Raw genomic sequence first — 16,346 nt, 5'->3', positions numbered from 1 at the left:
AGTTCATTCCATTCATTTTCACAATTGTGATTACTATGTATATACCTTCATCCTATTTTTCCATTTATCCATTTCTCACTTATCCATCTCTCTCTTCTTTCACTCTATCTATGCTCAAAAGTGTTTTGCTTCTGATCATTGCCACCCCCAATCTGCCCTCTCTTTTATCAGTCCCCCTTATCATTTATCCTCTTTCCCCAACTTCCCAGAAGAGTAAAATAGATTTCTATACTCAACTGAGCGCTTACATTATTCCCTCGTTCAGCCAATTCCAATGAGAGTAAGGTTCAAGTGTTGCCCCCATCTGCCCCTCCATCATAAAATCTTTTTTTACCTCCTTTATGTTAGATAATTTATCCCATTCTACCTCTCCCTTCCCCTTTCTCTCTGTGAATCACTCTTTCTCACTCCTTTATTTGATTTTTTTCTATCATTGTATCATGGTTAACTCTCAGATGTGCCCTCTGCCTGTGTATACTCCTTCTAATTGCCATAATAACGATGAGATTCTTCGGATATATTTTCCATGTATCTGTCTTCTTTGATTTTAAAAGACTTTTGAGCTCGCATATGAATTCCTGTTGGGCCTGAGACCAATTCACATTTTTGTTTGATACTTTGAATGTGGCCCTTGACATTATTGTCCTCTCTGAGTTTGTGTTTTGACCTTCTATGTCACCATAGTATCTTTCTATTATCAAGTTGTTGTTTTATTATTCTTATTTACTCATTTTTCCAGCCTATTTATAGACTTTTAACTTTATGTTAAATTTGAGTTCTGCTTCCAAGGTGGAAGGAGGTACTGTTTGAAACGTAAAGGTTTTCTTCTGTTGTTTTCAGAGTTGCTTGTGGGAGTCTGTAAATTTCAAATTCTTCTGAGGTGTTATGATCTAAGGAAAGGTGTGGTCTCTGCGCTTCTCACTGTACCGTCATCTAACCAATAAAGGATGACCATTTTTTCTTTTGTATGGAGGATTTCACTTTTCATTTTCATGTTTGATGCCTAAAGTGTCCTTAATCCCTTCTCAAGCAACCACTTTCAGATTGCTAATCTTGGTAATAAAAAATCATAGTATTAAAATTATAGAATTTGTTGCAATTATTCAAACTCTGGCTCCTACTCCCAGGGAGAATTCACTTTCTGTATGTGGCTTATTCAGATAACAGGATCACTGCAAGTTTTACATAAATGTAATGTAGAAAAGTTCTCTTAAGGGGGAACATAAAGCCAAACATTTTGATATCTACCCTTTTCTTCGCTTTGCTTTTCCTTTTTTCTGCCTCTCTTCAGTTTGGGGTACGCTCAGAGAGGATGAAGGAAGGGAAAGAATTTTCATAAGATTCTTAAGGAACAAATGAATTAAAAGAACACAGAAAGACTCTTTGGGTCAACATTCTAATCATTAAGTAGCATTCAAAGTAGTTCTTCAGATTGTAGGTAGGTGTGTCTTAGCATGGTGTATGAATACATACATGCATACACATGCATACCTGTCCCTCTCTCTTATCTTCTTCACTGGTTTTGTTTTTCTTTACTTTTTTCTACATAATTTAATGTTTATAAGTTTCCTCCCCTCTTGGACTGAATGCCCCTATAAAATTTGAGTTCACAGCATGTCAGTTATCCTTTCTCCAAACTCTTTCAAATCTTTTCTCCCCCTAATCTCAGTGCTGTGTTAGTCTACAATCTGTTCTCTTCTTCTTTATAACAAATTCTAAGATACCATGCTCAACTCTCAAATGGTTCTTTCATTTCTATCCCAGTAATCAGTATCTCTTTGGTGAGAATATGGTCCAGAATTAACATTTCACATTTTGAAACATGAAATTTTCATTTAGGTAAGTCAAGACATTGTAAGTTATTTTTTTTGTTTTGAGTAGGTGGAGAGACAGACAGAGACAGAGTGTCAGAGATACAGAGAGAAAAGACACAGAGTCAAGGAGACAGAGATGTGACATAGGGAGGTACAGAAATAGAGAGAAAGAGAGAGACAAAGACAGAGCAGAGAGATAGAACAAAAAAAGAGACACAGGGAGAAGATAGAGAGAGAATAGTGACTAATATATTAATAGATCTTACTGTGTTCCAAGCACTGTGCTAAATGCTTTACAATTATTATTTCATTTAATCCTCACAAAAATAATCCTGGAAGGCAGGTGCTGTTATTATCATCATTTTACAGATGAGGAAAGTGAGTCGATCAGAAATTAAATAAATTGCCCGGGGTCACACAGTTAGTAAGTGTCAGATGCTAGATTTGAAATGAGATCTTCCCAACTCCCAGTCTAGCACTCTATTCACTGGGCCACTTAGCTGCATCAAAAGAGTGAAGAGAAAGTGAGACAGATAGACATAGACACAGAGAGACAGGGACAAAGAGAGACAGGGAGAGAGGAGAAAAAAGGGAGGCAGAGAGAAAGAGGATATTTCAGCAGATGTCCAGATTTTGAAGTCTCCAGTCACTATTATCTCATACCTCCTCTTCCCAAACTCTATTTTCTTTCCTCTTTCCATCTAGGTAACTCCAATGACAGCATTATTTGTATTTTCTCCTCTGTTGGTCTTCACTCCAATTGTTTCCCCTTTTCTTTTCCCCTTTCTGGAATTTCACAGTATACTGCTGCTCTTTCTACCCTGACCCCTTATCTGACCCTTATCCTTTTCCTTTTGAATATTGTATACTCTTATTCTACTTATGGATCTCATCCCATCATATCTCTATGATACTGAAAAAAGTCAAATTCCCCGCCTCACAAGAGAAACTAAAGTTCCCTGTGCTTGGTTCACATATTTTGTGAACAAGTTTTTAGAGATCTGAGGCCATATGTTTTATGGTAATATCCTTCCACAGACTTGGCCTCCTGTTCATTTCTAGGTGTTTTTGCTACTATTCTTCCCACACTGTAGTTACTCTCTGTAATAAAGATATACATAAGAATTACAGATGGTAATCTATCCTTACTCCATTTGTCATTTCACTTTCCTCCTTTCAGCACCTTGACCCAATAGTGAACCAGTTCCATCTTAACTAGCTCTTCACTTTTAAATCCCATGCCCCCTTGTCCTATGAGGACGTGCATTTCCTTATTGAATTCCAGCAAGAAATTATTCCTTCCGGGGTGCAGCCAAGGTGGCAGAGTAGAAAGACACACATAGGCTACCTCCGAAACCTGCTGCCCATAAAATATCTGTAAAAAAAGAACCACTGACGAATTCTGGAGCAGCAAAAGCCACAGAACAATGGAACAGAGGAGATTTCTGCTCCAGAGAACCTGAAAACCTCTCACAAAAGGTCCCTCGCACCCTGGACCCGGAGCAGAGCCCAATCCTGCCTCGGCGGAGCAACAGAGAAAGGAGGGGATCCGAGAAGGCTTCAGGGACAGAATCTCCAGCCGCCTCGCGGGTCCCCCACCCACAGGTGACAAGGGTTGGTGAGAGGGTCTCTTTGGCGGGTCGAGAGGGGAGTGGGGTGCCCCCATAACTCAGGCCCCCTCAGGAGGCAGCAGCAGAGGCGGGAGCAGATCATGGCTCCCCAAGCAGGCAGGAGCCCAGATCCATTGTTGAAGGTCTCTGCATAAACCCCCTGAGGGAACTGAGCTCGTGAGGCGGCCCTGCCCCCACCTGAGCAGCTGAACTTAATCTCACTCTGAATAGCAGCCCTGCCCCCACCCAAAGCCCTGAGGCTGGGAAGCACCATTTGAATCTCAGACTCCAAGAGCTGGCTGGGCAGATCCTCAGGCGAGGTGGGGGTGGAGAGGACACTCAGAAGTCAAGTCACTGGCTGGGAAAACGCCTAGAAAAGGGAAAACAAATAAGACAATAGAAGGTTACTTTCTTGGGGAACAGGCATTTCCTTCCTTCCTTCCTTTCTGATGAGGAAGAACAATGCTTACCATCAGGGAAAGACACAGAAGTCTAGGCTTCTGTATCCCAGCCCACTCAATGGGCTCAGGCCATGGAAGAGCTCAAAAAGGATTTTGAAAATCAAGTTAGACAGGTGAAGGAAAAACTGGAAGAGAAATGAGTGACATGCAAGCAAAGCATGAAAAACAAGTAAACACCCTGCTAAAGGAGACCCAAAAAAATGCTGAAGAAAATAGCACCTTGAAAAATAGACTAACTCAATTGGCAAAAGAGGTTCAAAAAGCCAATGAGGAGAAGAATGCTTTCAAAAGCAGAATAAGTCAAATGGAAAAGGAGATTCAAAAGCTCACTGAAGAAAATAGTTCTTTCAAAATTAGAATGGAACAGATGGAGGCTAATGACTATATGAGAAACCAAGAAATCACAAAACAAAACCAAAGGAATGAAAAAATGGAAGATAATGTGAACTATCTCATTGGAAAAACAACTGACCTGGAGAATAGATCCAGGAGAGACAATTTAAAAATTATGGGACTACCTGAAAGCCATGATTAAAAAAAGAGCCTAGACATCATCTTTCATGAAATTATCAAGGAAAACTGCCCTGAGATTCTAGAACCAGAGGGCAAAATAAGTATTCAAGGAATCCACAGATCACCGCATGAAAGAGATCCAAAAAGAGAAACTCCTAGGAACATTGTGGCCAAATTCCAGAGTTCCCAGGTCAAGGAGAAAATATTGCAAGCAGCTAGAAAGAAACAATTCAAGTATTGTGGAAATACAATCAGGATAACACAAGATCTAGCAGCTTCCACATTAAGGGATTGAAGGGCGTGGAATAGGATATTCCAGAAGTCAAAGGAATTAGGACTAAAACCAAGAATCACCTACCCAGCAAAACTGAGTATAATACTTCATGGGAAAAATTGGTCTTTCAGTGAAATAGAGGACGTTCAAGCATTCTTGATGAAAAGACCAGAGCTGAAAAGAAAATTTTATTTTCAAACACAAGAATGAAGAGAAACATGAAAAAGTAAATAGCAAAGAGAAGTCATAAGGGACTTTACTAAAGTTGAACTGTTTACATTCCTACATGGAAAGACAATATTTGTAACTCTTGAAACGATTCAGTATCTGGGTACTGGGTGGGATTACACACACACATGCACATGCACATGCACACACACATAGAGACAGAGTGCACAGAGAGAATTGAAGAGGATGGAATCATATCTTTAAAAAATGAAATTTAGCAGTGAGAGAGAAATATATTGGGAGGAGAAAGGGAGAAATGGAATGGGGCAAATTATCTCTCATAAAAGAGGCAAGCAGAAGACTTATTAGTGGAGGGATAGAGAGGGGAGGTGAGAGAAAAACATGAAGTTTACTCTCATCACATTCCACTAAAAGAAGGAATAAAATGCACACTCATTTTGGTATGAAAACCTATCTTACAATACAGGAAAGTGGGGGATAAGGGGATAAGCAGGTGGGGGGATGATGGAAGGGAGGGCATGGGGAGGAGGGAGCAATTTGAGGTCAACACTCATGGGAAGAGACAGGATCAAAAGAGAGAACAGAAGTAATGGGGGACAGGATAGGATGGAGGGAAATATAATTAGTTCTCACACAACACTACTATTATGGAAGTCATTTGCAAAACTACACAGATTTGGCCTATATTGAATTGCTTGCCTTCCAAAGGGAAGGGGTGGGGAGGGAGGGAGGAAAAGAAGTTGGAACTCAAAGTTTTAGGAGCAACTGTCGAGTACTGTTCTTGCCACTAGGAAATAAGAAATACAGGTAAAGGGGTATAGGATGGAGAGAAGGGCAGAGAGCGATGATAGAAGAGAGGGCAGATTGGCAGACAGGGGCAATTAGAACGCTTGGTGTTTTTGGGTGGGGGGAGGGGACAAAAGGGGAGAAAATTTGGAACCCAAAATTTTGTGAAAATGAATGTTAAAAGTTAAAGAAGAAAGAAAGAAAGAAAGAAAGAAAGAAAGAAAGAAAGAAAGCAAGAAAGAAAGCAAGCAAGAAAGAAAGCAAGCAAGAAAGAAAGCAAGCAAGAAAGAAAGCAAGAAAGAAAGAAAGCAAGCAAGAAAGAAAGCAAGCAAGAAAGAAAGAAAGAAAGGAAGCAAGAAAGAAAGGAAGCAAGAAAGAAAGAAAGAAAGAAAGAAAGAAAGAAAGAAAGAAAGAAAGAAAGAAAGCAAGCAAGAAAGAAAGCAAGAAAGAAAGCAAGAAAGAAAGCAAGAAAGAAAGCAAGAAAGAAAGAAAGAAAGAAAGAAAGAAAGAAAGAAAGAAAGAAAGAAAGAAAGAAAGAAAGAAGGAAAGAAAGAAAGAAGGAAAGAAAGAAGGAAAGAAAGAAGGAAGGAAAGAAGGAAGGAAGGAAGAAGGAAGGAAGGAAGGAACGAAGGAAGGAAGGAAGGAAGGAAGGAAGGAAGGAAGGAAGGAAGGAAGGAAGGGAAGGAAGGAAGGAAGGAAGGAAGGAAGGAAGGAAGGAAGGAAGGAAGAAGGAAGGAAGGAAGAAAGAAAGAAAGAAAGAAAGAAAGAAAGAAAGAAAGAAAGAAAGAAAGAAAGAAAGAAAGAAAGAAAGAAAGAAAGAAAGAAAGAAAGAAAGGGGGAAAAAAAGAAATTATTCCTTCCACTTTCCTTCCATGTTACTATAGCATTGCTACTGAACACAGATCTCTTCTCCTACTCACTACCCCTTTCCTTTCTTCTTTGGTGGTCATCAATATGTAACAAAAACCCTTTCAAGCCCTTTATTTCTTTAATAGTCTCTATGACCCATATCACATTAAAAGTTTGAAGAAAAACTTGTTTCATCTTGCCCATTAAGCATGTAAATTTTTGTTCATACTTCCTTTCTCAAGATGACATGTGACATCAAAGGATGATGTCTCAACCTGCTCATGAAGTGTATTAAAATGAAGACATCAGTTTCACTCTCTCTTCCAGTGTTATCAAAGGCCAGGGGCAAGACAAAACTCAAAAAGACTGGTGATGGCCCAGGACACATTGGATGGCCTTGGTCAGTCATCTTTGACATCTGACTAAGGTCTAGCTGCCTTCATGACATTGGAGCAAATTGTTCTCATCCACCTGTTCTACTGAGGGAAATCTTTATATGCTTTAGGTAGACATCCCCTAAGTCACAAATGTGTTTGAGGCCTGTCAGTTACCCTCAGCTTGGTTTAGCTGGTCTGCCAAGATGGTTTTACCGGAATTTGACAGTTTTACATGCTACAGTTTCTTGGAACTATTTAGGTGAGAGGTATAAATACTGTATCCTTATATGATCTCTTCTTATTACTCATTGTTTTTATCTTTATACTTAGGTTATGTAGTGTATGTAGATCACTGGGCTTTGAATCAGGAAGACTCATCTTTAAGAGATCAAATCTGGCCTGAGACATTTATTACCTATGTGACTCTGGGCAAGTCATTTAACCCTGTTTGCCTCAGTTTCTCATCTGTTAAATGAGCCAGAGAAGGAAAAAGCAGATCGTTCCAGTATCTTTGCCAAGAAAAGCCCGAATGGTGTCAAGAAAGAGGCCAATGGGTACATAGTTTTTCTAGGACTTGGACTGTAAAAAGGAAAGACAGACAGAGAGAAAGAGAGAAAAGACACTGAGAGAGAGAGAGAGAGAGAGAGAGAGAGAGAGAGAGAGAGAGAGAGAGAGAGAGAGGAAGGCAATATAATTGGGGTTGAACGAGCATGTAAAGGGATTTTGCATTTCTGCTTTTTCCTGCAAAATGTGACTCAACACTCTTACACTTTTAAGATGAAAAGCCAGTCATACAGGACTCATATATCCTGTGCCTTCCAGAAGTTGAATCAAACCCTTCTTGTCCACTGAGTTGAAAGAACTGTTGTTAACTCAGCAGATACTTGAAAAAGCATACTTTGTCCTTTCAAAGTTATAAAAGTACTGAGTAAAATATAAACAGTAAGAACCAGAAAGTGAATCTCTGAGAATGAAATGGGGTTTTCTTTGTTTGGTTTGGTTTTAAGGATGACAGTGAAGTGCATTTTATTGCAAGCTGTGGGAAAGGAATCAGTCTATACAGAGAAATTGAAAATTAGGAAAACAAGGGAAGTTAGAGGGTGCACCCTCTCAGAGGAGAGAAAGGCAGCTGAGATCAGGATCCCACATAGAAGGACTGGTGGCTGAAAGGAGAAATGCTACTATCTTGGGAACAAAAGAGAGGAAGTGTGTGATGATGGTGAGTTGATTTAGAAAAAAAGGGTATTAGAAAAGAATACATTACCAATGCATATTCTCAGCCTTTTTTCAATGATGTATTGATTTCAATCTTATGGTGAGAGGGAAAGAGTGAGATGATGGGAGAGAGCACAGTAAAGAAAAGAGATCTTAGAATACATACTGAAGGGAGGGGGTAGTGCAGATGGGTGGACTATCCTCACTGATCAAAGTATCATAGATGGAGATTCATTAGGGAATTCTGAGTCCATGTAGTGCAACCTATTCATAATAGAGATGAAGAATGTTATGTGAGAACAAATGGTGAAGTGACTTGCTCAAGACCACAAAAGTTGTTATAATTAGCAGCAGGATTGATCCCAGGTCATCTGCTCTCAAAGCCAGGAAACCTTCCATGTAACCAAGCTGCCTTTGAAACTATTATGGTAGTACAAGCACATATTTTCACATCAGGAGTTATGAGCAATACAGTCATGTTCATTGTACCCCAAATTTAAAAACAAATACAATACAATACAAAACAAGATCATGCTTGAGGATATCTGAAAACTACAAACTAATATGCTTTGTAGGGGAGTACTTTACAGATCTTCCTCCACTCCTGAAGCTAGAATGGAAGATGTGGCTAGAGATATTGATGAGAGGGCTGCACATGAATGTCTATAATGCAGCCCCTATTACATAATGACATACAAGATTTTCTGCAAAGCTATCTTGTCTCTGAAAATTAAGACTCATTTTAATCAAGTGGTGGGAATTTTTCTTTCCCCCAAGGGAATTCCAGTAAAAACAGTATTGAAACCAGAAGATGAAAATAGTTGCCTAATTTACCTAATCAACTTTGTGTTCTTCCATAGTGAGGAAGAAAGCATAGTTGATAATATGGTGGAGCATTGTTGAATCCAACTTGATGGTTCCTGATACTAATTTCATTTGGATCTCCAACTGGTTTGAGAGTGAAGTTATGCAGAATAGAGGTAAAGAACAAAAACAACTCCATCTTCACCAGACCCTCTCCAAGACAAGAACGTTTTCCTAGAAAGAAACAAAACTGTGCTTAGAAATCTTCACTCCATGCACTGTCAACCAAAGCGAAACAGACTCACTGGAAAACAACAATAGTGGGAAAAAGAGTAAAAGGGAAGGATTTAGATGGGCAGAAATGATGAGAACTATTATTTTGAATTATATTTCAGCTATTAGCATTCCAACGGGCAGGAAGGAATTCCCTCTTTATATCATTCTTCCCATGTGCATCTTTGTGCAGTGGATTTTGCAATGGAGTCAGAATTCCAGTAAAATAAGGGGGTAGGTGAGCCAGTTAAGAGGCTCAACTTAGAGGTCTGAGAAGAAGCTATGTAATAGAAATACTAGAAAAGGCAATGTGTCACAGGCCACAGTTGGGTGATGTGTCCTTCAAAGAACTACCCTAAGGAGGTTCAGCCAGAAAAGACTGAGAGAAGAACAGGATCTTATATTAGAGTGAAAGGTAGATATGGGGAGGGCTTCTTTTTACCAATGGAAAAAGGCATGAAGTCATCAGTTTTCTTCAATTTCCCATTATGATCCAAGAAGTGCTGGGGATCAAACTGGTCAGGGTTTGGAAACTCTTTGCTGTCATACAAGACTGGGGAGAGCAATGGGAAGATTGTTGTGCCCTGAAGAGAAGAAATTCCAGGAGAGAGTCAGTTAACATAATAAATATCTTTCATATGCCAGTCCCAAGAAACTTCAGTGACTCTCTACTGTCTCTAATACAAAATTCACATTCCTTTGTTATGTATAGTGTATTTTAAGTATAGACTAGAATGTCAAGCCATGGAAAATCTGCATAGGTTCCTGTCTAGTTTTCCAGGTTGCTGTCCCTATTATTGTCTCCATCATGCCCTCCTTGGGATTCCAGTTAAACTAATCCAACTGCTCTTCCCCATCCAGAAGATTCCCTCTCTGATCCTGGTGCCTTCACAGTGGCGGTATTCCATGCCTTGAAGGCACTCCTTCTTCACTTGCAACTTTTAGAATTCTTTGCTTTCTTCAAGGATTGGCTTGGGGTACTTCCTCCTTTGGGAAGCCTTGGCTAAGGCCCTGAGCTCTTTGTGCTCTCTCTCCCCTCAATTCCTGGGTCTGTATTTCATTTAAACACCTGCTGTCTATGTGACTCTAGGCAGAATATGTGAATGGCCAATACCCCAGGGAAAACTTAAAGCCTCTAGGGGCAGACCAGGTTTCCTCTTGAGGGAGTTTCTACAACAGGAAGCCATTGTGCCAATCAAATCACACCTTGAGTCTGAAGGAAAATAAATATACTTTAAGTGGACTTTTCTGTTTCCAAAGTGTGCTCCCTCCAAGAAAAGCCAAGGTTTTCAGTAATCAACAAACTTCTCTTCTTTGCTTGTGTCAACAATACTTGGCCCAGCAATTCTCACATAGTAAGTTCTTGCTGAAGCCTTGATGAATTGAATTGAACAATGCACTCAAAGAGGTATGTTAAATGTGAAATTAGATGGGATGCTCCCTTCTCTTTTCCTTGATAGAGAATAGTCCTACTCAGCCATTGCTAGGAAACTGTAATCTAATTAAACTTAATTCATTTAATGTCTATTTAGTACTCCCTCAAAAGCAGTATTTTGGAATCTAAAGACCTAGGTTCTAGTCTCAGCTCATGACCTAAGGCAAGTCATTTGACCTAAGGTTCAGCGTCTCCATCTACATAATGGAACAGATAATAGCATTTATACAATCCATTTCACTGTCTTGTAAGAGGGAATGACGCAAAAATATTGCACTTGAGCAATCTCACCCTGTTATTTTCCCTGTACATTTTCTTTGCAGTGTTGCTGTGGTGAAATACACTTTCCTCTCATTCTTCATTCAGCATTGCATCTAAGTTGACTGTATTTAATAACAAAAGACTACCCTAAGGAAAACTTCTTGTGAGATCATTACAGTGGGACTCAATTTTATCTGGTCTAAAATGAGATCACTGAGGGTAGAGAGGACAGGAGGCAGAGCCAATATGGCAGAGCAAAAACAGGGACTTCCCTGAGCTCTCCCCCGAAGCCCTCGAAATACCTGTAAAAAATGACTCTAAACCATTTCTAGAGCTACAAAACCCACAAAATGACAGAGTGAAACAAATGCCAAGACAACCAGGAAAGTTAGCAGGAAGGATATTTTGCACCAGGCAGGGAGCAGAGCACAGTCCAGCTAGGGCTAGACCAGAAAACACCTATAGGAGTAGAGCACAGACAACTGAATCATTGCTGGCTGTGGCAGTTTCCAGACTTCTCAATCCACAAACACCAAAAAGGTGAGTGGGAAAACTCTATGGGACCTGGGTCCCAAAGCAGTGGTGGCAGCAGCAGCAGCAGAAGCTGCTTCCAGAACTCTGGGCCACCAGACAATGGGGGACAAAGTGGCTGATAGAAAATCCCTAAAACCTGGGACAGTACACCCACACCCACACCCACCCACACTGGAAACAGAGTTTTACCTTAACAAAGAGTTAAAAAGTCAAATGTTTGGCTGGGAAGATGGATAAACATCATAAAAGAACTCAGACTATAGAATCTTACTTTGGTGACAAGGAAGAGATCGGGGCATACAACCAGAGGACAATAACATTTAAGCTCCTATATCAAAAGCCTCCAAGAAAAATATGAATTGGTCACAGGCCATAGAGGAGCTCAAACAGGATTTTGAAAATCAAGTAAGAGAAGCAGAGAAAAATTTGGGAAGAGAAATGAGAAAATCATGAAAACTGAGTCAACAGTTTGCTAAGGAGACCCCAAAAAATACTGAAGAAAATAACATCTTAAAAACAAACTAATCCAAACGGCAATAGAAGTCCAGAAAGCCAATGAGGAAAAGAATGCCTTAAAAAAGCAGAATGGGCCAAATGGAAAAGGAGCTTCAAAAGCTCACTGAAAGAAAAATAACTCTTTAAAAATTAGAATGAAGTAAATGGAAGCTAATGACTTTATGAGAAATCACAAATTATAAAACAGAACCAAATGAATGAAAAAATAGAAGATAATGTGAAATATCTCGCTGGAAAAACAACTGACCGGGGAAATGGATCCAGGAGAGATAACTTAAAAATTATTGGACTACCTGAAAGCCATGATCAAAAAAAGAACTAAACATCATTTTTCAAGAAATTATCAAGGAAAGCTACCCTGATATTCTAGAATCAGAGGGTAAAACAGACATAAAAAGAATCCACCAATTACCTCTGGATACAAATACTAAAAGGAAAACTCCTAGTAATATTGTATTCAAATTCCAAAGTGCTCAGGTCAAGGAGCAAATATTGCAAGTAGCCAGAAAGAAATAATTTGAATACTGTGGAAACACAATCAAGATAACACAAGATCTAGTTGCTTCTACATTAATTTATTGTAGAGCTTGAAATATAATATTCTGGAGATCAGAGGAGCTAGGATTAAAACCAAGAATCACCTATCCAGAAAAACTGAGTATAATCCTTCAGAGAGAAAAATAAACATTCAATGAAATAGAGTGCTTTCAAGTATTCTTGATGAGAAGACCAGAACGCAATAGAAATTTTGACCTTCAAATACAAGAATCAAGAGAAACATGAAAAGGTGAACAAGAAAGAGAAATCATAAGAGACTTATTAAAGTTGAACTGTTTACATTCTTACATGGAAAGATGATATTTGTAACTCATGAGACCTTTCTCAGATTAGGGTAGTTGGAGGAAAGAGAGAAAGTGGCGGGGGCGGGGGGGGGGGGCACAAGGTGAGTTGAATATGAAGGTATGACATCTAAAAAATAAAATTAAGGCATGAGAGAAGAATATATTGGGAGTAGGAGAAAGGGAGAGATAGAATGAGGCAATTATCTCACATGAAAGAGGCAAGAGCAAGGTTTCACAGTGGAAGGAAAGAGGGGAAAGGTGAGAAGGAATGAGTGAATGTTACTCTCATCAGATTTGGCTTAAGGAGGGAATAATATACACATTCCATTTGGTATCTTACCATACAGGAAAGCAGGGGCAGGGGATAAGGGGGGATAATAGAAGGGAAGCAGATTGGGGGAGGGTGTATTCAGAAACAAACACTTTAGAAAAGGAACAGGATCAAAGGAGAAAATACAATAACTGGGGGATGGGATAGGATGGAGGGAAACACAATCTTTTACAACATGACTATTAAGGAGGTGTTTTGCATAGCTACACATGTATAACCTATATTGAATTTCTTACCTTCTCAGTGGGGGTGAATGGGGAGGGAAGAAGGGAGACAATTTGGAAATCAAAGTTTTAAAAATAAAGGTTAAAGAATTACTTTTGCATGCAACTGGGAAATAAGATATACAGGCAATGGGATATAGAAATCTATCTTGCCATTCAAGAAAGTAAAGGGGAAGGGGATGAGAAAGGGGGATGATAAAAGGGAGGGCAGACCGGAGGAAGGGGTAATCAGAATGCATGCCATCTGGGGTGTGGGGGAGGGGAAAGATGGGAGAAAATTTGGAACTCAAAATCTTGTGAAAATGAATGTTGAAAAGAAAATAAATAAATTTAAATCTTAGAACAATGAGATGACTATATCAGACAATATTTAAGATCTCTTCCAACACTAGATCCCATTCTTCCATGTCTACTGACCTTGGGGAGGACATATTGTTGGAATTGGATGTCCTGGTTCACTACATGGGGCAGGTTAAGAGGTATGAGGTTAATGAATCTTTACACTCATGAATGACAGCATCCACATAGGGCATATCTTGTCTGTCCTTTATGGAAGGAACTCAATTATGTCCAATCACACGATCAATTTCCTCATGAATTTTTGCTGTAGGCACAATAAATATGCATAATCACTGAGCTTCCTGGTCTCCTGGGAATGCTCAATTGAGCCTTTGTGAGCATCTGCCTGATAGTATGACCTAAGATGATTCTCAGATGGCCTTAGTGTTCTTGTACTCAGTCAAGGGTACCAAGACTTTTGCAAGAGCAATAGGATAACCTTCCATGGCTTAGAGGATAGGAGTCAGGAAGAACTGAGGTTACATTCCTCTTTAAGTGCCATCTGTATAACTTCAGGCAAGTCATCAAACCTAAGTCCTATTTTCTTCATCTGAACAATGGGGAACATAAGTTATGCATCTTGTAAGGTTCCCTACACATCTAAATCTATTACTCTATGGTTCATAAAATGGAGGTAGTACTAAATCTTCCTTAGAGGTCATCAAATGAAATAATATGACAAGGAATTTGCAAACCTTACATTAAAAGATGCCAGCTATTATTGTCAAACATAATAGATGCCTTCATTTGAATTGATAGTGCTGGTGTTGACATTATAATGTTGACTTAAGCCATTCACCAGGTATGTATCTCAGCTCCTGTCTCAATATCCAAAGTTTTTGAGGCATAGAATCTCAGCATTAGAAACGACCTGTTTTCACCTAGGGCTATCCATAGTTGAACAGGAATCCAATTTCTAACAGGATGACCAAAAGGTCACCCAGCCTTTGCTTGAGAAACAACAGTAAGGAAGAACTCACTACCTCTCTGGCAGCTGAATGGACTCTGGGATAATATTAATAGTGGGCAAGTCTTTCCTTACATGAAACCTCCATTTGTCAATTTGTAACTTGTATCCGTGGTTCCTAGTTCTCCCTCCTTAGATCCAGCAGAACCAGTCCTGGTAAGATGTAAATCACTTAAGGAAAGGGAGTGTTTCATTTCAATCTTTGTATCTTAAACATACAGCTAAGTGTGTACAATAGGAGCTTTATATATGGTCGTTAGAATTAATTGACAGACTTTCACATACTTTAATAATCAACAGATCTTTCTCAGGTGTTCTGTTTTATTAAATATTCTGTCTGATCTGTTGTTGATCTGTGTGGGAGTCATACAAATCCAAAAGTAGGAAAGTGGGACCAGCTCTTGAGCAGGGTATAGGACTGGGAGAGCAAACCTGGTCTGTAAGCACGGCAGTTCTTGTACCTTACCTTGGATCTCAGGGTGTTTCAGAATGAGGAGCAGACCATATCTTAGAGTGCTGCTGGTTGTCTCTGTTCCTGCAACAAATAAATCCACTGCAGTCATTGTTAAATTCTCCAAGTTAAATGCAGACTGGGGATTATCTTTCTCCTAAAGGAGAGGTACAGAATAGATGAAGTAAGGAGAAAGAGCAGGGAAAGCCATTATAAACCATGTAAAGTACATGGCTTGTCCTAGAAGCCCTCCTCCACCTTCATTTCCCTACCCTAACAAACTAGAACTTTCCCAATGCCCTCACGCTTCCACTGACCAACCATAGGCTTCCCCTTCCTAGGCAACATTCTTCCCAGCCAACAATATGACATAGTGGATAGAACACTAGACTTTGAATTGAGAAGACTTGGTAAGCTTTAGCCTCACGTAAGGAGTATGTATGTGTCCTTGGATAGTCATGTAATTCCTCTGGGCCTCAATTTCCTCATATATAACAGGATAGAGGTGGATTCCTTCCAGCTTTCTAGTTATCATCTATGATACATATGATATGATGAAGACCTGACAAAGTAATTCACTTAAAACTTTAATACTTCATAAGTGATCTCTCATGCAGATACTTTCACCACAAAGCAGAACAGCATTTGAGCGTAAAAAAAAATAACATATTGGAATTTCAAATTTTCAGAATGGGGAGTTGAAAGAAATGACTCAAGGCTGGACAATATGAATTTCAAATTTTGTAGAGAAAATGAAATTCAACCACCAACCTGTGACCGATCAGAAATTTCCTTTTCAAATCTCCCTTAAGTAGTCATTCAGCCATCACTTGAAGGCCTCCAGTGATACAGATTACTTAATAATTTCTTTTTTATATATAAGTAATTCATTTTTAGTTTTCAACTTTCGCTTTCATAAGATTTGGAGTTTTAAATTTTTCCCCCTCCCCAAAATGGCATGCAATCTGTTATAGGCTCTACATATACATTCATATTAAATATTTTCACGTTAGTAGTGATGTAAAGAAAAATTAGAACAGTGGGAGGAAAGAAAGAAGAAAGAAGAAACAAAACAAAGCAACAAAATAAAAAGAGAGTAAATAGTATGCTTCTATCTGCATTCAGACTCCCAAGTTCTTTCTCTGGATGTGGACAGCATTTTCCAACATGAGTCTTTTGGAGTTGTCTTAGATCCTTGAATTTCTGAGAAAAGCCAAGTCTATGAAAGACTGTCATTGAACAAAATGTGGCTGTTACTGTGTACAATGTCCTTCTGATTCT

The sequence above is a fragment of the Notamacropus eugenii genome, chromosome 1 (assembly GCF_028372415.1).
Source record: "Notamacropus eugenii isolate mMacEug1 chromosome 1, mMacEug1.pri_v2, whole genome shotgun sequence".
NCBI lineage: Eukaryota > Metazoa > Chordata > Mammalia > Diprotodontia > Macropodidae > Notamacropus > Notamacropus eugenii.
This window is presented reverse-complemented; position numbering follows the sequence as displayed.